The sequence below is a fragment of the Lampetra planeri genome, chromosome 52 (assembly GCF_965212315.1).
Source record: "Lampetra planeri chromosome 52, kcLamPlan1.2.h2, whole genome shotgun sequence".
Classification (NCBI taxonomy): Eukaryota; Metazoa; Chordata; class Hyperoartia; order Petromyzontiformes; family Petromyzontidae; genus Lampetra; species Lampetra planeri.
In genome coordinates, this window is record NC_136158.1 from 3,882,775 (window position 1) to 3,903,952 (window position 21,178).

Below are 21,178 nucleotides of genomic sequence, written 5' to 3' on the forward strand. Positions count from 1 at the left end.
ATCCGCAGCTGTCGTGTGCGTGCAGTGGATGCGGATTAGGGGTGGACCATGAGCTTCGTGGAAGATTTTTAAAAAACCCAGTCGTCATCTGCCGTTTGTGAGTTGAATTCCATGAGATAGGTGAGATGTTAACTACCTCGCCTGGTATACATGAGATCCCGGGTTCGTTTACATGTCTCTCTACCCGTGGTCGCGTGGATCTTCGCATTTATAATCAACAATTACGGCGTTTAAAGAGGATCTTTCTGGCCGCTATGAATGTCCCCACGTGATGAAAAAGCCACCACGCTGAGCGGGTCCCAGAGCTGCAACTAAGCAGCGGTGCCTTTATCTCATCGAACAAAAACAAAGTTTAGTCCCGAGGCTTCCAATGTTTTCGTGTGAGAGATATGTCCCGTGGCTGTCTTTAATATAATTCATCACACATTCAACACCCCCTTGCCCGGTTCGCTATTGGACTAACCCAGCCCCGCCCCCGCCTTGCCAACACGCAACGACGTCACGGCGCGGGTTCAACCAATGCGTGCGCGGGGGGGGCTGTGTTTGATTGGTTTACGCGCGGCGAGCGAAGGGAGCCAATCAGCGAACGGAGATCCGCCAACGAATCTAAGCCGCCACCTCTCGAGTTCATCGCATATTACATACCCCCCGCTCAGGTTCGCTATTGGACTAACCCAGCCCCGCCCCCGCCTTGCCAACACGCAATGACGTCACGGCGCGAGTTCAACCAATGCATGCGCAGGGGGGGGGCGGTGTTTGATTGGTTTACGCGCGTCGAGCGAAGGGAGCCAATCAACGACCGCCGTTCGACGCGCGCGAGAGGCCGCCACCTCTCCGCCATCTTGCGTTGACCAACAAAACCTCCCGCGCGTTTCCCGCCCGTCCCATTCAACGTTAAACTTTTGCGCGCGACGTCCACGCGACGTTCACCCAACGTCCCCGTCCGCTCTAAAACTCCTTAACCACGTGTGGGTGGGTGTGGGGGCGTCTTTGTTTTGACCCTCCCCCACCATACAAAGACAAAGTTTCACCCGTATAGCCTTAACAGACTGTAGGGGCAAGTGCTGTGAGCGAGTAGCACCTGTGATGGTCCGAATGCTACATAAAGGTGGTGGGTGGACAGCACCACGCCCGATTGCCTTTGTCTCCCCCGGTGGCGCTGTTTACACACCGCACCGGGAACTAATTTGAGGCTGAGTCGACCTAGGGGAGTCCCAGGAGCGATTAAAATAATCGTCACCGGTGTTGGCCGTGAGCGGGAATCGAACTCGGATGGCCGGGTTCTTAGCGCAGCACTACCGCTCCCCCTCCACACACACCACTCCTCCACCACACACCGCTACACCACCACTCACCCACCACACCCACCACTCCCCCACACGCACCACTCCCTCACTCACCCACCACACACATCGCTCCCCCACCACTCACCCACCACACCCACCACTCCCCCACCACACACACCACTCCCCCACACGCACCACTCCCCCACACGCACCACTCCCTCACTCACCCACCACACACACCACTCCCCCACACGCACCACTCCCTCACTCACCCACCACACACACCGCTCCCCCACCACTCCCCACACATCCCTGACCAAGATGGCCGTCGCGCCTTCCAGACTCCGCCCCCTCCACCACCACCGCAGCAGCAGCAGCCACCGCCGTTGCCGTGGAGACGCGGCGAGCCCAGTCCGAACTGGTTGGAGCCGGTTCCTCCACACTGGGGGCCGAGCCGCGTTGGAGAAGTGGCGCCGCGCGTGTTGCCGCCGCCGCCTTGCGTGAGGGGAGAGAGAGACAGACAGACAGACGCTGGCTTACACGAGGGAAGACGAGGAGGAGGAGGCTCTCTCCTCACCAGCAAAGCAGAGCTCACCACCGCTCACGGGGTCGACAACAACCCAGGGGTTAACAAAAACCACCAAGAGACACGGGGGTCAGAGAGACCCGGGCAGGTGCTGTTTGGATGCACTCCCCACGCGTGTAACCTGCACATTTTTTGTTTTATTCTCTCGCTCTTCTCACACTCTATCGCATTCTCATCGGAGTTGTTAACGCTCTTTCGTATTTCGTCGTTAAGTGGGGTGTTTTTTTTTTGGCGCGAAGTCCGTGGTTGGTTTTGTTTGTTGAGCTGCGATTTTTGTGTTGAATCTGCTCTTAGTTTTCACGTGGTGAGTACAGTGGATTCTTCAGTCGCTGTTTTGGCAATGGTTTGTTGAGCTTTGGTGCAAGTGCCGTGTATCGTCGTCATACTAAGCACATCTTTATAAACGTCATGTTCTACGCAATAGGCTGCACGCCTTGTGGGGGGGGGGGTTGTTTGACCATACTTCACCGCGCTGGTACATGCGGGTTGGTGACGTCATCCAGCAGTGGATCGATAATAGGGCTATGCACTTACTAATACACGAGGCAGTGTAGTGGATTTATCTTTTTAAACCTTAATTCACCATGCTGGTTGGTGGAGGACTGACTGATATCACTCACCGTGGCAGGGAATCGAACTTGGACTTATATGAAATTTAGTTAAAGTTTGCGAACCACTCAGGCTTTCACTCCCAATCATTAATGTATCCATTTGTTAAGCATCATGAACGTCTTACTACTTCAACAACAACCACACTATACGAGTCGTGTATTGCACGGAAGTTTGAACGTCCACGTACATACATTTCAAATGTTGCACACCACGTTAACTTTTTTCACAAACTTACACATCCAACAGAAATATATACCACGATTGAAACTCTCATACACTGCATAGATGTACACGCAAAATAATATGCCTTGTGTAATATATTTGCATTAACATCTTACACGTAAGACCTACACGTGCGCTTTAGAGTCACTTCATACACGTGATATGACATAATGGAGCTTGGATAGTGGCTTTAATGTATGGATGTTAAGAGATTTTAATGCAAAACCACATTTTTCACATTGCAATTTCGTCACGGTAACTTTTACGTAATGTGAGTTCCACTAATAATCCTGACGCTAAACTGTAAGTGAACACATTAAGCATCTCACACTCCAAAAACAAGTTCTACACCACACATCCTAAACGATCACAGGACACATCGAATCGTACAAGGCACAATGATTACACAATATTATATCGTACACATCAAATATTGCACATGACGACGCATGAAACCAAAACTGGGCCATGCTCATTTGATTTGTTCAATGACAGTGACACGTGTGGAGCACGTGTGCAGTACAGTACACTGCAAGCATCGCGTGTACACAATCATCGATTGTGCTGCAGTTCAATGCATAATAGTTGTGTGCTGTAGTTGAGTGCACAGGTAAGACGTGTATACACGTGTAATCAGTTGTGAGGTTTTTTTTTGTTCTAACCCGCAAACGTGTTCTTCAGTGATGTACAGTCTGGTGTTGTGATGTGCGATTTATACAATATAGGTTTGTGATGTATGCCGAGTGCGTGTAATTTATGCTTGCATGCGTGTGATGCATGTGTTGTGCTTGATTTGTTTGTATATAAGAGTGCGTGCGATTATGTACGTTGCATGTTTAGAATGCGTGGTGTGTAACGTGGTCTTTAATGTTGCGTGCTATGTGTTTTGCGTGCGTGTGTATGTGGTATGTGATTTGTGCGTGTATGGAAAGTTTGTGGATGTGTTGTGGGTGCGTTGTGTTGAATGTTAATGGTATGTGAGTGTTTTATAGTTCTTTAGTTGGTGTTAAACGTGTGGTGCATGTGTTGTGTTTGTTTACTGGTTTGTATGTATGAGTATATACAATTATTTTAATGTGTTGTATGTTTATAATGTGGGCTATGTGTGTATGATGTGTTTATATCCGTGTATGGAATGTATCTGGTGTCTGGAGTGTGTGTACAGTAGTTCATCATGTGGTACGTGTGTAATGTTTGCGTGTTGTGCTTGATTTGATTGTGGTATGTGTGATGTGAGTGGGAAGTGGAATGTGTTAGAAATGAGTAAATGTGTGTGATGTCTTTGTGCACATGTGTATTTACATGCTTTCTGTGTGTGTATACTGTACGTGTAAATATCACCACTGGGGAGACAAAGGCGGCCGGGCGTGGTGCTGGGCACCCACCCCCTCGTGTGCCGTGCCTGCCTTAATAGCTGCTACTCGCTAACAGCACTTGCCCCAACAATCTGTTAAGGCTAAACGCGGGAACTTTGTACGTGTAAAACGTGCTGTAATTTGCACGTGCTACAGTATTTGAATTCATTTCTGTGTCACGTGCACAGAGGGAGGGGACATGGGGGGGTCGGTTGGACCAATGCGCTGCTAGCTCCAGTTTCACCGTTCCTCATTCGTTCTTAAATCTCCAAGCTGCATCTTTGAGCATCACTTTAAACCCAAACTAAGAATGTTTTTGTTCTTTCTTAGACAACTAGCAGTAACGATTCGCCGTCACCGCGTTAGAGAATGGCACACGGAAGGAGATGGCGATATCAACTTGTGAAAGCTCGTCAAGTGACCACTAATCCACACTCAGTGGCACACTTTCTCATAGGCTCTGTGAAAGAGAGGTATTTAGCAGTCGAACCATATTTAACGTTTTAATGCTCATAGCTGGAATTTAGCAACGTTAAGCAAAAGCCCCAAAATAATATGCGATGGGGAGTTTTGTGTTTGAAATTATTGGTGACTAGAATTAGACAATCTTATTCACTCCCCTTGAGAACCTGGTTTGGTGTAAGACATGGCCAGGAATCAAACTCAGGTGGCCAGTTTCATAGCCCGATGCTTTAACCGCCGTGCCACCTTTCCGCATTGAAACCTGAGTTTTAACCCAGATTTTCAGCGGTGTCAGCGCAGCCAATCGGCCACGTCTGGGGATACCCCCCCCCCCCTCTTAACTATACAATACAGATAATGGGAAGAACGTGGATGAGATAAGTTGTGTGGATAGATTCAGGGGCTCTGATTAATCGCAGTTGTGGATAATAGAGCTGTGGATTAGATGCGTTTCACTCAGTCGCATTTAAGGTAATGTGATACGTTAACCTAAATCCGTAAATCCTTTTCCACGGTCCAATTTTTCCTCCTGGAAGTTTCCCGAATTATATGATGGCATCACATCTGTCAACAGAAAGTCAAGAGACACGCTGTGTACGTCGTGAGCTACAGCTTGCTGATGCCACACGATCTGGCAGATATTGTTACAGTTTTATTAGCGTTGTTGTTTGGTGCATAGATTCTACTTGTTAATATGTTTAAGGACATTAGCAGTAACTGCGCATATGTATTACACCTAAATTGAGGGGGAGAGGAATCGGTGTTGTGATTCCCAGCCATGGATAATATGAGTGGTGAGTGATATCTGAACTGATCCTCTTCACCAGCATGGTGAGATATGAGCAGATAACCCCCATGGTTGATATTGGATTGACATTTTACAATTGGTTTGATACTGCACAAAGCGCCAGGCCTAATCACCTTTTTAGCATTCAATGCTTTTACACAGACGAAGGCACCTGTAGGATTCGTATGGTAAAATGTAACTAAGAAAACCAGTGTAAAATAGGGTATAGCCGTGGGAATCCACCTAGTTTCCTCTTAAGACTATGACAAAAACCCCATTAAAGAGATAATTTGAATTAAGTTACACTGACGCCTTGTTTTTTTATTTAAATGTTTTCTCTTCATCTTTACACCCCCGTGTGAGCCCCATTGAGACATGCCTGGTATCTCTCACAGGGTTACCTGAGGTCACGTTAGTGTTGGTGTCTGCCGCAATGTGTTATTGTCCATCAAGATGTGTAGTGCGATTGGTGTTTTTTTGGAAAAGAGATCCTTTTGACCTGCATCTGGAGCATGATCAGCGATAACCAATGTTGATTATTTCATCAGCTTGTTTTTATTGTGAATTACTTAATAATACACTTCCAATCAGCACTAAGCCTGTAGCTGTAATGCCGGTTAAATTAATTTTTTATTTCTCTCAATTTCAATAGATTAATTAGTCTTGGCTAGTAATAATTAGTGCTGCTTGGTAGCGTATCATTAAGGAACTAACATTTTGCCTGTCCAAGGACGGGTGTATTTCAGTAAATCTAAAACTTGCAAGCGAAAAGCAGACCACGACGTGATATTCATTGCATCAATTCGCGTGCAATTTGTAAGGCCGTGGTGACATCCCTTGTTCATCATGACGTCCTTTTTACTTCTATGTCTCAATAGCGTTACGGAGATGGCGTCACGTGAGGGTTCTGCCTTTGTAGTGAGGGTTGTAAGTTTACGCTGAGGAGTGGGGAGGAGGTGCCTCGCCCCCCCATGTGGAGTGACGTCACCCGCTAATTAATGTGGGGGGTGGGTGTCCATTTGGAAGACGTCACCTGTTCATGATTATTCATGTGGGGGGCTGTTCGATGTGGTGTGACGTCACGTGAGGGGCTGTTCGATGTGGTGTGACGTCACGCGCGGGGCACACAGACATTCTTCCAATTGTATTCCTTGCCAAGGCATCATATACTGATTCACTGTGATTAACCCATCTGTTCCAGATTAACATAATTAATTATAAGATTACAATAACCCACCCCACTGCCCACAACACCTGAAAGGCTCGCAGTGATGACGTAATCTTTCTCTATTTAAGAACGGAAGCAAGAAGCTCTCATCGAGCATCGTTGGGCAATATCGCACAATGTTTCTGGATTTTATTACCAGTGAAACGTCATACTTAAATTGTCAATGTTGTGGGTTTACTCTCCAACACACCAGTGGGCTGAAGTAGTTACTAATTGGCACATTTTGTTTACATGACAAACCTTACTAATTGGCTGTGTCGGGTGGTGGTGGGTTAACGACACATTTACGCCCTCCAACCCATAAAAACGTTATTATGCACAGTGGGATATTGAGGCAGTAGCAGAAATTCCATATTCTCATATGGGGGCAGTCTTGCAAAATGAAGACCACTCTTGACTTTGCACGGAGTGTTTTTAGGAGCACTGTAGGGAACAGTTTTTACCTCACAAGGGGCTTTATGGTTTAATATTAACAAAGTGGTACTCATTAAATGCAATGTGATGATGCCCTTTAGGTGAGCAATAATTTGTTCCAGCCAGTCTGAAGGAAAGGGAGTAACCCCCATTATTGCTTGATGTATTTTTTTTTATTTAAATTAGTTTGCCCAGGAAAGCCACGTTGAGTCTCATGACTCATTCAGCAGAGCCATCCTGCTTTGTTTGACCACATTTTGAATGAGCATTTGCGTGCAAAGTTAACACTTAAAACTCTGCAAGGATAGGTTCCCAGATAGGTTCTAATTCACAGACGGATACAACCCAGTGAATGGACCAAATCTATCTCTGGAGCAAACCTATATGGCTCTCCTGCCATCACCTGATCTCACAGCCCTCTCTATGCCAAATGCCTACAAGACCTGGCATGAACCGGTAGTTGTGGTCACCCATCCAGACACTAACCAGGCGCGGCCTTCCTTAATTGGTCTAGATCCGACGAGATTGGACACAGTAAATGAATGGCGACTTGGTCAGAGAAAAAATAACATCAGCAATGCTGATGTAAAATTATGATAAAGGTACTTTGGTTAATTCCATGCATTCTTAGTTTTCAAATTTGATTTATTTCAATAAAAAGGGCCTAATAAGCTGGTAGATTGTATTTCATGGGCATCCTGCAACAGTACAGATGTTGTACAGTACAGGTTAAGAAAGAACAACAAAACCATTTCATTGACATGTAACCTTTTATCGTAATTCTGGTTCCATTGATACCACATTTTCCAATATCTTCTTATTTATGGAGGAGTAAACGTGAGCACGCCAATACACGTCTTGCTCATTATGCTCACATATTTCACATGATGTATCAAAAGGATGAGTCGTGCATTGGCTCTGGGGTTTTTTGCATGTCAGTGGCTGAGTTAGCTTCACTCTAATTCCCCCACGGATTTTACGAGGATAAGTGGTGACTGGACATTTGCGAGACTGGACGTCTGCGAGACTGGCCGTCTTGTGAAAAAGAGCTTTATAGCTCATCAGATTCTTCCAGTATGAATACATTTTGTCATCATCATCAATGTTGTCCCTGTTGCACCGTTGTACGCATGATCTCAAATAATGAACCCTTAATCGGCCTGCTTTGTCATATTGCCGCAATGGCGTAATGATTCCACACGGTGCTTATGTATTGTAGGCCGTGGAAGTGTTTTGTTTCATGCTTTTTGCATCCCAAGTTGATGCTCGCCGGTCTTACAGGATGTACAAATGTGAGATAAGGATGCTTCTTTTTTATGTATGATGCAGTAAGTATCACCTTAAATATATCTAAAGGAGACCATCGATTATCCTGCGGCTTCGGGAGGGGAAGAGGCGCCAGATAATCACATCATTTAAAATATCTTATTTTTGCACATTCGTGTAGGACATGTTTTTATTTTTTTGTTTACTCGTTAGAATTTGCATAAATAAACATACAAATAGACATAATTAAATATGCTCCTCTTAAAGGTAACTTTACTGTACTTACCACTCCAATCTCGAAGACTCTGCATGGCGTGATGCATATACTTGCAGCATTTTCATTGTTTCAGTTGTATGTAGTTTACACTGTACTCTGCTTGAAATCAAGCATTGCTACTTTTGTTGTCATGCACATGGTGCCGATTGCTGGACTGGTTACAGCCTTTGGAAGGGTTTCGCCGGATCGACCCGGGACTACCGGGTATTGTTTGAAGCCGGATAATCAATGATAAACTGTATCTATATCCAAATTTGAATGCTGCGTGACAGCTTTAAGCGAGGGCCTCACATTGCTTTGAATTCCCGAAGTTCGCAAAGTGTTGATTTGATCCTTACGAGCTACTCTTATAACCCGTGGCACACCACGGGAAGCAGTGCAGAGTAAATATATATATGTAATTTGTGGGAAAAGAAAAGGGGAATGGGAAGAGCGAGAATAGGAAACGGATAGAAAACAAACTGCAGAAATGATACCCAAAGCAGCAGTGGCTGCTTTCACAGAGGGTGGAGAGAGGGCAGAGGCAATCACGTGACCTTTGGCCACATAAATGTCACGTGATTCACCGGGAGTCTTCAGCTGATTTAGATGAACATTAGTACAGAGCGGTTACTGTAATAAACATTTGAATCCCACAATTTAATCGATGTTAATTTCTCTAGGAATTGTCTTCAATGAATTGGTTCTATAACTGGATTCACGTGCCATCTAGTGGCAATTGTTGAATTCGCCACTTGAACGCCATTAGAATGGAGACTCAGGAATCACGCTGAAGTGAGCGGAGATGCTCTGGATGGTTCCTTGGCTGTCAGAAGAATCGCATTTCATTTCAATAACCTTTATGTATCTCCATTCCAACAAATGGGTTTATATAACAGCCTAAGTATTGTTAATGTTTTTGTTTGCAATGAATAAGGGCCGTTGCCTGAAACGTTGACTCTTAATATATTTTCCCATTTAAGGCAGTTATATTGATGAATGTGTTAAGTTTGATTTTTGCTGGTGCATCACTGGCAACTGTTGTATATGTTGGGTGTGAAAATTTTGATGTGTTGTATGCGTGCGTGGGTGAAATTATTATGTTGTATATGTGGGTTATGAATATTCAGTGAAAATAATAATAATCAATCGAAATTTGGCCAAAGGTGTAATTATCCGGAAATACTTTAATCCATGTAATTACGCACATTTAATTATGCCAATTCGAGAGGTAATTGTAGTAATTATGCGAGTGGGTGTAATTATGATAATGCAAGTCGTTATGATAACCAGACTCCGCCTCGGTGACGAGGGTGGGTTATCGATCGGAATAAGGCAATTAATCGTATGCAGTTATGCAGGTGTGGTGTAAGTATACAAGATTAACTTAGATTAACTCGGCCTCGTTGTCTAGGTTCGTCTCATTCTCGCTTATTTAGGTCCCCGGTTCGCCCCGTTATCGCTTTAACATTTACTGAGTATGTGTTAGTGTGTTTATTAAGGTCACCAAGTTCAGATCTCAACGCAGAAGCAGATCTTATGCATAGTTCAGGAAAGAATCACACAACCACTTCTGTATTAATCAATTTATTACTAATTCAACCTCAACTATGATATAGTATGCGAACTCTCAATCCCGGAACGTCAACACGGCATCAATACAGTATCATCAATGATTGTCTGATTTCACTTGACAACGGCACATGGATCCCGCGTAACGCGATGGTTGTTAGTGAGAGAGAGTCGTTAAAACATGCAAATACTATGCTAAGAAAACCTTAACGTTAATGAATGATTATACTTGAAAGATTATACGGCGATAAAACACAATCAAAAACAGTTATTATTCTTAAAGGCACCAATCTCAACAGATACATCGGCAGGTTATCTGACAACAGAATGCTCGGAGTAAAGGCCTGCAACGGCGCTCCTTTTCCGAAGATCTGCTGGGAATTTAAGCGATTAAGAGTACAGTCCACTAAATATTAAAGATAATACTCTTACAAATGACGGATGGCCATCACTCGGTCTCGAGTTTTTCTTCACAGCCACGGATGGCTTATGGGTTCGAGTGGGTTTGAGTGGTAAGAGTTGTCTTCAATAGTCAGTGTTCGGAGTCGGTTCTTTATGTCAAACAGACGCCAGGTGGTCGTGTGGTGAGGGGGCGGTGCGCGTCATACGTATTAGTCGCTCCTCTGTCGCCGTGGTGAATTTGGTTCGGATGTCCGTTGACACGCTGTCGTAATTCGGAACCCGGTCGGTAGGTGGCGCCCACAGCTCGCTCGCAGCGTCGTCGCCAAACCGCGATTCTCGCGGCAGCAGGGAAACCGCCGACTCGGCAGAGGTTGGCTGTCGCGGCCGAGTTGAGCTGTCAAGCGGGTCTTGCCCGCCTGCAGAGGAGATGGGGAGCCGCTTGAGTCGAGCCCCGAGAGCCGTCTGAACTCGGCTGAGTCCCAGAAGCTGAAGAGTCGAGCCGACCCGTTAGTCGCAGCTCGCCCTTGAGTCGACCCGCTCGGTCGAGCTGAAGATGAGTCGAGCCGACCCGCTCGGTCGAGCTCGCTCCGGAGCCGACCCACTGGTCGAACTCGTGATGAGTTGACTCCTGGTCGAACTGGTTTCCAATGCTCAGAGTCCTTTCTTTTATGCCGAAAAATCCCTTTGGGTCCTGCCCACAAGGCGGGGTTTTCTTTTGATTTACTGTGTCAGGATCTGTCCGTGTGTAGGTGTGTTCATGTGTGTGTCCGTACGTCCGTGTGCTTGTGTGCATCACCCACGGCATCTTCCGTTGTCATACTCCCTCCATAAAATCCATGAGCAAACAATCAGATGTTACAAATTGCCTCGAAGTCGTCTCTCTGTCTGGCCTCCTTCATGAACCAAAACACAGACGTTACAAATCGTCTCATAGGCACCTCTGTTCGTGTTGCACGACCTGGAGGGAGGGGCACACTCCCTCCGATCCTCACAGCACACAAAGACATGGTTAAAAAGTTTTAAATTAACATTTGTCCCTTACCATTTCCCAGTTATGATTCTGTATGTAACCTCAGGTGTGTCGTTTCCCATCGTGGTGCTTGACTCAAGTGGAGGTGCCTCCCCGAGCACATACACACTCCCATCCCGTGCTGCGGGGATACAAAGACGGCCGGCATCTCCCTTTCTCTCCGACCCTGGGTTTAACATCGCTCTTTTATTATGTATTTTATTTCGACCTGGTGGTGATTTATCCCGCTATCCTGGCTTTTCATAAGTTTTACTTTTGTCTTTCATGCATAGGCTTATTATTATTAATTATTCCCGATATCTTAGGTTAAGGGGTAAGTTTCTTGATCCTAGGAATTCGTATTCCTTGGTGTCTGCATGGTTATATAAGCGGAATATAGTTGACGGTGAATAGCGTTAACATTGATGTTATGTACGATATTATGTATTGTGATGTCATTAACTTAACTTGTTGGTCAGGCTTCACTGACATGAAGTTGTATTTCATAGCCTGGCAGTCTTTGCCTCACTCTGTCTCTGCTCGCCGGTGTTGTTGCTGTCCAGCTGACGCCGTTAACTCAAGGCCTCATTAATTTCCGTCACTCCTTGTAGGTGAGGGCGGTTGAACCTTGGAGTCAGTTCTGGTTTTTGTCTGCTTGCTTTTTCTGATGTCCCCTGACCCCGGGAGTTATCATTCCTACTTTATGGCCTGTCGAAGCCCGACTCGCTGTTGTTGGCTTGGTGTGTTGTTCCCGGCTTTTTGCTTACGTTTGCAGTTCGCCGTGCTCTTAATTTCCTTCCCTCTTCAACCTTATATCGACTATTCGCTCCTATCTGGGTGCGATTCAATTTTGACTTAGGAAGGTTCTGATTGTCATATGCTTCGGGTCGAGTTGTATATTAAAGTATGGAAATAACATTTCATATTGACTTAATGATGGTGATGGTTCAGTAGGCGTAACTTGTGGCCTGGTTTAATTGGAGTGGGTGTGAATATCAATAACTTTAGCCTACCCTGTTGTTAAATGCTTATGGGTTCGAGTGGGTTTGAGTGGTAAGAGTTGTCTTCAATAGTCAGTGTTCGGAGTCGGTTCTTTATGTCAAACAGACGCCAGGTGGTCGTGTGGTGAGGGGGCGGTGCGCGTCATACGTATTAGTCGCTCCTCTGTCGCCGTGGTGAATTTGGTTCGGATGTCCGTTGACACGCTGTCGTAATTCGGAACCCGGTCGGTAGGTGGCGCCCACAGCTCGCTCGCAGCGTCGTCGCCAAACCGCGATTCTCGCGGCAGCAGGGAAACCGCCGACTCGGCAGAGGTTGGCTGTCGCGGCCGAGTTGAGCTGTCAAGCGGGTCTTGCCCGCCTGCAGAGGAGATGGGGAGCCGCTTGAGTCGAGCCCCGAGAGCCGTCTGAACTCGGCTGAGTCCCAGAAGCTGAAGAGTCGAGCCGACCCGTTAGTCGCAGCTCGCCCTTGAGTCGACCCGCTCGGTCGAGCTGAAGATGAGTCGAGCCGACCCGCTCGGTCGAGCTCGCTCCGGAGCCGACCCACTGGTCGAACTCGTGATGAGTTGACTCCTGGTCGAACTGGTTTCCAATGCTCAGAGTCCTTTCTTTTATGCCGAAAAATCCCTTTGGGTCCTGCCCACAAGGCGGGGTTTTCTTTTGATTTACTGTGTCAGGATCTGTCCGTGTGTAGGTGTGTTCATGTGTGTGTCCGTACGTCCGTGTGCTTGTGTGCATCACCCACGGCATCTTCCGTTGTCATACTCCCTCCATAAAATCCATGAGCAAACAATCAGATGTTACAAATTGCCTCGAAGTCGTCTCTCTGTCTGGCCTCCTTCATGAACCAAAACACAGACGTTACAAATCGTCTCATAGGCACCTCTGTTCGTGTTGCACGACCTGGAGGGAGGGGCACACTCCCTCCGATCCTCACAGCACACAAAGACATGGTTAAAAAGTTTTAAATTAACATTTGTCCCTTACCATTTCCCAGTTATGATTCTGTATGTAACCTCAGGTGTGTCGTTTCCCATCGTGGTGCTTGACTCAAGTGGAGGTGCCTCCCCGAGCACATACACACTCCCATCCCGTGCTGCGGGGATACAAAGACGGCCGGGATCTCCCTTTCTCTCCGACCCTGGGTTTAACATCGCTCTTTTATTATGTATTTTATTTCGACCTGGTGGTGATTTATCCCGCTATCCTGGCTTTTCATAAGTTTTACTTTTGTCTTTCATGCATAGGCTTATTATTATTAATTATTCCCGATATCTTAGGTTAAGGGGTAAGTTTCTTGATCCTAGGAATTCGTATTCCTTGGTGTCTGCATGGTTATATAAGCGGAATATAGTTGACGGTGAATAGCGTTAACATTGATGTTATGTACGATATTATGTATTGTGATGTCATTAACTTAACTTGTTGGTCAGGCTTCACTGACATGAAGTTGTATTTCATAGCCTGGCAGTCTTTGCCTCACTCTGTCTCTGCTCGCCGGTGTTGTTGCTGTCCAGCTGACGCCGTTAACTCAAGGCCTCATTAATTTCCGTCACTCCTTGTAGGTGAGGGCGGTTGAACCTTGGAGTCAGTTCTGGTTTTTGTCTGCTTGCTTTTTCTGATGTCCCCTGACCCCGGGAGTTATCATTCCTACTTTATGGCCTGTCGAAGCCCGACTCGCTGTTGTTGGCTTGGTGTGTTGTTCCCGGCTTTTTGCTTACGTTTGCAGTTCGCCGTGCTCTTAATTTCCTTCCCTCTTCAACCTTATATCGACTATTCGCTCCTATCTGGGTGCGATTCAATTTTGACTTAGGAAGGTTCTGATTGTCATATGCTTCGGGTCGAGTTGTATATTAAAGTATGGAAATAACATTTCATATTGACTTAATGATGGTGATGGTTCAGTAGGCGTAACTTGTGGCCTGGTTTAATTGGAGTGGGTGTGAATATCAATAACTTTAGCCTACCCTGTTGTTAAATTCTGATTTTAACGTTGCTTTAATAGCAATACAGAATAATTGAGCTTTTCGACTTAACTAGGCGAACACGAACTTTTGGTGACCTCCGCAGCCTTGTTATTCAGCTGAGTCTGCATCCTTGATATACAACGCTCTTATTTGTCTCACTGTGGTCATCCAACCTTCTGCTCTGGGAGTGTTATTCTTAATTTCAGGTCAAAGGCCCCCTCACGGTTCAGCCGGGCAGGGTTGTTAATCAGCTCCCTCCCCTGTGCACACAGCGTTGCTGACCCACTTCATTTGACCACTCACCCTGGATTTAATAATTTAATTCCTTAAAACCATGCAGGATGGTTGGCTTTTTGCCTTAATTATGTCTGGCTGACTCTCCCACTGTCTCTGCCGCCTGCACGGGTGACATATGCCCGTTCATCAGGCCCCCTCCTTCCTTGAAGCAAGGTTGCAAATTCTGTCATCCTAGCCCTCCTCCAGTCCATTACTTAACAACACCTGGTTTTTGCAGCCTGCTGCTTTTTGGGGTGTTTTCATTCATTATATATCAAGTAAAAAGATAATATATAAAAATATCAAGTTTGGAAGAAGGCTTAGGATACAACACAACGCAGCATCACCATCAAGTATTGTTCAAGAGAATGCTATTCATTTAATGGAGACACATTATTTGGCTGTCAAAGAATCCCAATTGAAGTGAAAGGTGATTTTGATTTGAAGCGTTTGTGACTGCAGGAATCCATACTGTTTGGTTCTTTCGGTAAAGTCACGTAGGTAGAAAAATAATAGATCACGACGTTTCGATCGCAACACAAGCAATCATCATCACAATTGCTACGTGACTTTACCGAATGAACCAAAGAGTATAAAAGGTGATTTTTGATAGCCTAGGAATGATAAATATTATTAATTTCAATAGTGATTACTGGATCTCTATTCAAAAGAATGGGATTCTAGTGTTGATTCCCATGTATTGTTACTAGAAGGCACACTCTGGAAATTCCCCAGAGAAAATAATGGTGAATTCTTAATTAAACAGACCCCCCTGATCTCATTATGATTTGCATGCGATTCCAGTAATCTCACCTGCATAGTGGACTCGGGATAGTGGGAATTACCCACCACTCTTACACATGTCAGACTTGGACTTGTCACATCCTTAAAGCGAGCATTCATTTAACTACTTTGGGTAATTTGCTTTGTGGTGTGAAGCTCATGAAAGTGAAATAGAAAATATGGTCTTTGAATCTCTTGCAGCACTCTTCTCAATGGGAACCCCTGGGCCAGGGGTGGAGATGGTGGGCACCGCGGTAGCAAGATGTTAACTACCTTGCCTGGTATACAGGACGTCGTGGGTTTGATCCCGACTCCCCTTGACACCTGCTGTATATTTGGAGATTGCGTGTCTCTCTCTCTCCCCGTGGTCGCATGGATTTTTCTCCGGGTCCTTCAGTTTTTCCCTCCAAATTTTGAATAACTTCACGTGTTTTGAGTATTTGACTGCAATCATTTTTCACGTGATAAGCCACTGTGTTGAGCTATCACTTCTGAAAAAAAGCTGCATAGCTCAGTGGGCTTTACTTGGTAAAAGAAAAATAGTATGGCAGGAGCCAGTTGCCTGTGTATATCTACCACCACTGACTTCTCATAAAGCATTCTGCTCAATCCTGACCAGGATTTAAACTTGTAACTCTGATCATTACCCAGGCAGGCTCTGTGCAGGACGCGGCATGCACTTGGTGATGATCCAGAACATTGTCAGGCGTGGGCTTGAATCAATCCATCGGACCCTTGCAGTGGTGTCACCTTAATTGGTTGAGTATATTGACTACTCGGCTATTCGATCCACAGTTGAATCCATTCAATAGCACACACTTAGCCGTGTTGTCTTTGCTACTGGCTGTTTGTCACAAACAGTTGAAACACATGGCTATATTTTGAGATTGTTTTGTTTAGATATAGTTCAGGGTTCTTGCACCCACACTATTTATAAACGTGCCAAAGTGGGCCAAAGTAAATAATCCTGAGCATTTATGTCGACTATTTTCTGCACGTCCTACTGCAGAAAACTATAAATTCACTCGGTGTGGCTTACCATCGTCGAGATTTGTTCAATTTTCATGGCTCTATTTTAACACTTGGCAATGATTCTGGCTCAGCCTATTAATGCTCGGCCTGATCGTAGATGTCAACCGTGATTAATTTTGTTCTCACGTTTTGATTTCTTGAGTAATTCCCAGCTGTGGTATAAACTCTTGGATGTTAATTCCCTGTGGACGAAAATAGCTGACAGTAGTGATTCACCCCCTTCTGCGATTGTGTGAATTGTTGCTTCTGGGTTACGATTCTATTTCTCAATCTATTTTATTTACCATTGTGGTGCAAGTGAGATTTACAATGGCATAAAAATATATTATTTAAATTTGTCTTTTACCAGGTCAGGACCATTGAGCTATGTAGCTATTTTTCAGAAGCGACCTGGCCACAGATGACAGCTCGACGAAGTGGCTTATCATCACGTGGGAATGTATAGCAGCCAAATACTCTAAACGCATGTTGATTGTAAATGTGGAGGGAAAAACCGGATGACCCAAGAGAGAAACCATGCGGCCACAGGGAGACCCTGCTAACTCCAAATGTTTAGGTTGACCTGTATGTTGAACTTATTTTGCACTGTACGTAGCAAACTGTGCTAATTGGAGGTACGATGGCCTAGGAAAGGCCAAGGACCTGTTTAGATATTCGTCACTGATGTTGACCATGACAGAGAATGGAACTTGGACCACAAATGATCACTAAACGAAGTGGCTTATCATGTGTAAATGTCAGGAAGCCAAATAACGCGTGATGTTGATTCTAAATGTGGAGGGAAAAACCAAAGGACCTGCAAAAAAATCCAAGCGACCACAGAGAGAGAAAGACACAAACTCTGAATATACAGCAGGCATCAGGGTCAGGATCGAACCCACGACCTCCAGTATACCAGGCGAGGTAATTAATTGGAAATAATGGTGTATATATATTTGAATCATTGTTGATTTGCTGTTGTGACCTGGATCGCAAACGTGGTCATTGACAAAGAACATTTAACAATAACTGTAAAGTGCACAAAGAAGCGTGGGGAAGTGCATGCTGGGAATTACACCGAGAGGCAGGAATGTATTAGAGAATAAACAAGTTAGAGATGAAAGTTGACTTCAGGAATGTAATTTGACTTGGGCAGGGCACATCGCTATAAGTGATGAGGGCCAGCCAATGGTCGAGACTAACTTTGCCAGAGAACCCACCCGAGATCACGGGATGGAGCGATGAATCCGCTCGTTAAGGGGTGCCAGCTGGATTGTTGCGTCACAGACCAAGAGGTAACTTGTGGAGGCCTTCATCCAGCAGTGCATTGGTTGTGGCTGATTGTGAAGAAACTAGGCCTTGGTATCGATTTTAATCGAATGAACGTTACATTCGTCATGGCCAAGCGTGGCTTGCGCAAACATTGGGCCAGGATTCCTCGCGAGAGGCAGGCATTCATTTGACCGCTATAGTTGTGGTCACGGCTAGTCGCCGGCCAGTGGTTGGCAGGACCGTTTGGACCATTTTAAAATAACCCTTTGGCTTACAGGTCGCGACGCACTGCGACTGTACACTCTTGCCGCATGGACGTGGCTATTGTTAGGCGCCAACCAAAATAGTCGTCGCCCCGTGAGAGTTTACCTCGTTCACCTAGACTTCTCCCCCCCCTCCCCCCCAACATGTGCCAGAGTGCCAACGGCCAGAGGGGAGGGGAAAGTTTTTTCTCCGGTCATTTTGCCACGGCGCGTCAGCAATTTGCCTTTGTGGCACTTTGCACCCTTTGTGTGTTGTGCGGCCGGGAACGAAAATTTGTCTGCGCGTTTTTTTTATTTGTGCCCCGGACAAAGGCTCGTTTTTAGTGCAAAAATAACAGCGTAACATCTGTCGAACGCATTCTTTAGCTCCATTGTCCGCGGCATTGCAGAGACGCTTGCCCTATATGACTCCCGTTAGAGCTATTAAAATACAGAGGACAACCCCCTGGCAATAATTGGCTACTTGGCTTTTAACTCAGCTCACCTTCCTGCAGGCTGTCACTTATTGTGCATTGCCATTGCGCATATGAAGCATGTTTCGTTACTTTCAAGTCTCAACATATTCCTCTTCAAAACCCTTGCCTTCGGGAACCCCTTTCATTGCTTCCCTTCTTTCCTTCCCTCTCGCTCGTTCCCTCACGATCTCTGCCGATGTTTCGTACGTAATGCTGTGTGGCTCTAAGACGTTTGTATGTACGTATGTATATATGTCGAATTTCTTTCGCACCATACGTAGCCAACCGTGACATGGGGGCATTAGAAAGTTTATGTTATTGAACCAGAAGAATTGTGGCCAGAATGCAGTATGATGACCCTATCAGATTTGTGCTTTTAAATAAGACCAAGTTCTGTGTTTCTTGTGTTCCTTGAAACTAGATTTATCCTAATTGTGGATTGGTAAAATGGTCAAACTGCATTTATTTGGTGGATTTGTCAAATATAGCAATTAACTTAAGCCCCTGTTTTTGTTATGATGTTAATGTGCATCTGGTAAAAAATGCAGTTGCACTGTCGAGGAAAAGTAAGAGGAACCAACGCAGCTATTTTTCCTTTGCCTGCTTATTTAGAACTCGAGAACCACAGTATGGGGTGATGTATTACGGGGGGTGGGTGGATATGGTGGCGGGTGGGTAGAAGGGAACTTTGAGTGAGCTTTATACCATGGATCTTTGGCACAGATAACTTATATGAAGCCCTATAATGTATCATAAAATAAGCCTTACATTTATATGGAAATCGAATTGATCACAAGTGTTTGTGGTTTGTTTAAACACTATCGTTTACCCAGGTGATCGTACATTGAAATTAGTGTCCTATAGAGCGCTTGCAATACTTACAGGAACTCGGAGACTTTAGAATGATGTCACAGGGTCTAAATGTCCACTTCTCAGCATTGGAATGTGGCACACTTTCGTCGCAACTATCCATAAACTGGCATGGGGATTGAACTGCGACTTCCAAGTTGACCGGCACAGTGCCAAGTTAACTGATGTCTGCCCTGCCAAACATTTCGTACACCGGTGTGCTGTGACTGGCTGCTGCTGTCCTGTTCATTTAATTTTCCCCTCAATGTGACCTCTGCCGTTTTTGTTGATGCTTTCCCTCACGCGGTTCTTTAGAAATATGTTTTATTAATATGTTATTCTCCGAAGCATTTACTTGGCAAATCAAAACAGTAACGTGGGCTCTCTTTTAGAACTGCTTGTTTACAGTGATGTACTGCCAAAAAATGCTCTTCATGACATCGTTATTTAAAAACAATAGCGAAAAAACACATTAGCCTGAGTCGCAAATGCTATTGCCACTCAGGTTGTTGCTTTTTCCTGCTTTTGAGTTGACGTGAGTGACCTCGTATAGCCCCGCATAACCAGGTAAAACCAGCTGTTGCTTTATATATAAAAAAAAAATTCCACGCTCAGCCAATAGTTACGCAACATAACTTGTCAACAAGATTAAAAATTGTCGCCAGCAATGAAATTTCACGTATAGTACCTTATAGGGCCCTCCTTTTGAACTCTGGGCCAAGAGTATTATTCTTGTACACACTATTGATAGGAACAATAATGTAAAGCCCTCTTAACAATCCATTGCGAGATGAAGGCCTCTTCATAATCGGGGGTTGCCCATAATTCGCCATGCTGTAAAGGTGGGTTTGTTGGTAACCCAAAAGGGAAATGCAAAATAACGAGCAATTTAAAAAGTTTGTTTCAAAGTCATAAAAGCACCCTTTGGAATGTAACATGAGTTTCAGTTTTATATAGTTTTGCAATTCATGGAAGTTCCCACACTCAGGCATCCAAGTCACACCCGTGGTCAAGGAACAAAGTTCTAAGTATTTGAACCACCATCATCAGCCATGGTCAATCCACTGCTGGATTAAAGCCTGGCCAAACCACCACCTCCAGTTACTGCGATGTGATAATAATCTACCGAGTAGCTGTTCACGATGTGATTTGTTTGAGCCATCAGCTGGTAATAAAAAGAGCAGATAGGCATTGTAATAACTGTGTTGAATGTAGTGACACCCCGATGGACAAACTTATCATAGAAATGTCTCATGAGAGGCAACGAAGCAGGTTGTAACAAGGAGGTGACGGAATGGGATTTCACGCAGTGAGCTGGGTTGCAACTAAACAGAACGTCAACTTCATCTAGCAGTGAATTGATTTGGGAGCGATGGCAAACATTAAACTCACGAATGCAATTTTGTGTAACAGTGTCGCACATCCTGGTTCTGTGTCTCATTACCACAATGTAATTGAGTCTGATGTGTGTCATATGGTCTCCATAACTCAATGGCAGAGGGGTTGGGTGTTACTAGAAATGGTTTCAGCCTTGAGAGGTGCCCTGTCGCTCTCATCTTAATGTGCTGCACGTTTGGAAGCACTGACGTGGGCGCCCCTGTAAAGGAACTTTACTTTCAGGATCAGTCCTCATACGGTACCCCCCTCCCTTCTCTCACCGCACTGCTCTCCCTCCCCGCACCCTCGGGCAGCCCAGGACTTCATTATAATTAATAGTGACAGAAGGGAGAACCACTCCCTAGGGAGGAGGGGTGGGCTTGGTATGGAAAAGTACAAGCTGCTCGCTGTGAGCACAAAGCAGTGGTTGTCAACTTCTTTGGTATGGCAGCCCCTCAATAAGGACCCCC

At 45.3% G+C, this 21,178-nt stretch overlaps 1 protein-coding gene across 2 annotated transcripts in view; it reads left to right on the forward strand.

Annotated features, from left to right (window-relative positions):
• The first annotated feature begins 1,707 nt into the window (after positions 1-1,707).
• LOC144734732 (exportin-1-like) overlaps positions 1,708-21,178 on the forward strand; it is a 71,513-nt gene continuing 52,042 nt past the window's right edge. The window contains exon 1 of one of the 2 annotated variants that reach the window (XM_078617071.1): positions 1,708-1,960. The gene's annotated coding sequence lies outside the window, so the exon portion shown is untranslated. The remainder of the gene's footprint in view (positions 1,961-21,178) is intronic. The other variant, XM_078617073.1, reaches the window with a different exon arrangement.